The 1,579-nt window shown below is 44.8% G+C and overlaps 1 protein-coding gene across 7 annotated transcripts in view; it reads left to right on the top strand.

The window, feature by feature from the left end:
- The first annotated feature begins 1,274 nt into the window (after positions 1-1,274).
- The window catches only part of LOC123521741 (transcription factor SPT20 homolog), a 61,031-nt gene continuing 60,726 nt past the window's right edge, over positions 1,275-1,579 (top strand). For 6 of the 7 annotated variants that reach the window (XM_045290729.1, XM_045290732.1, XM_045290734.1 and 3 more), the window contains exon 1: positions 1,275-1,315. The gene's annotated coding sequence lies outside the window, so the exon portion shown is untranslated. The remainder of the gene's footprint in view (positions 1,316-1,579) is intronic. The other variant, XM_045290731.1, reaches the window with a different exon arrangement.

Genomic DNA, 1,579 nt, shown 5'->3' on the forward strand with positions numbered 1-1,579 from the left:
GATTCCTCACAGTAGCAAAATGACAGTGATGAAGTAGCAACGAAAATAATGTTATGGCTGGGGGGTCACCCACCACATGAGGAACTGTCTGAAAGAGCCAGCATGAGGAAGGCGGTATAGTTCAGGGAGATGAATTGACACGGTGGCTGCAACAATGGGCTCACACACCATTGTGAGCATGGTGCCGGCTCTGGCCGGGGTTGGTTCTGTTGGAGCTGGGCTGGGTCAGAAGGGGTGGGAACAGTGGGTTGGAGTCGGGGTATAAAGGCCTATTTGGGTAGTCTCCCATTTGAGAGTCCACAGAGGGTGGAATCTCACTGAGGAGAGACTGAAATGCTCAATATGAAAATGAATGTGAAGGAACATAAAAGGTTAATGTTCATTGAGGGCCTCAACAGATTTAGACTGTTGATGCAGGTCCAGGTGTAGGGTTTCAAGTATGATGGGTTGGATCCATAGTTTCTCCCTCTCACCCTTCCTTTCCATCCTGCCAGATGATTGGTGCTAACCCTCTGCTCTGATCATTGCACTTCCCCCAGTGATGGTGCCCCAGTAGCTCCTAATTTAACACCATATATTTCCTCTGGCTTTTGAGATCAAATCTGTAGATATTAGCTTGAGCCATATGAAACTGTCATTTTAACAGGTCAAAAATTATCAACTATCATAGGATCCAACTTGGTATTTACTTCATATTTAATTTATTAAATTTCTCTATGACATTTTTCTTTTCCATATTGTAAAATTTGAGTTTCTTGGATACAGACACACACACACACACACACACACACACTCTCTCTCTCTCTCTCTCTTTGAGGACTGAGGACTATATGTGTGTGTATATGTATATATATATGTATATATAAACCTTATGTCTTAATGACAAGACAACTACAGAGACATATCATGTAAATAAAGGAGACCATTAGCCCTAGGTCATAATGGAGCCCCAGGGTTTGCTGGGGTCCAAAGCTTTAAAAAGGACAAGGGAGGTGTTATAGTTAGCAGCTCTTGAAATGTTAATGCTTAGCCTTGAAACCACCAGCTCTAACTGCTGGAGGGGAAGAAAACTCGATAAGAAGAAGAAAATGTTCCCTCTCCTCTTCCTGCTACAGAGAAGCAAACACTATCGTGTGGCCCAAAGCCAGTTATATGTCATAACATTAGACTTGGGAACATTCACTCAATAGTCCACCCCACTCTCCCGACCGGTGTGGATGCTTGAGTGAAGAGCCACGATGCTGTTGTGTTTTCAGTTCCTATAGGAGCCGGAAACACAGGGAATCCAGGACAGATGAACCCCTCAAGACCAGTGGTGAGAGTGGCGATATCAGAGGGTGGAGGGAAGGTGCGGTGGAAAGGGGGGAACCGATTATAAGGATCTATGTATAACCTCCTCCCTGGGGGACGGACAACAGAAGAGTGGGTGAAGGGAGGGAGACGGTGGACGTTGTAAGACATGACAAAATAATAATAATTTATCAATTATCAAGGGTTCATGAGGGAGGGGGGAGCGGGGAGAAAATGAGGAGCTGATACCAAGGGCTTAAGTGGCGAGCAAATGTTTTGAGAATGATGA

The sequence above is a fragment of the Echinops telfairi genome, unplaced genomic scaffold, assembly GCF_000313985.2.
Source record: "Echinops telfairi isolate 266 unplaced genomic scaffold, ASM31398v2 ScPeMD7_53;HRSCAF=182, whole genome shotgun sequence".
NCBI classification, from domain to species: domain Eukaryota; kingdom Metazoa; phylum Chordata; class Mammalia; order Afrosoricida; family Tenrecidae; genus Echinops; species Echinops telfairi.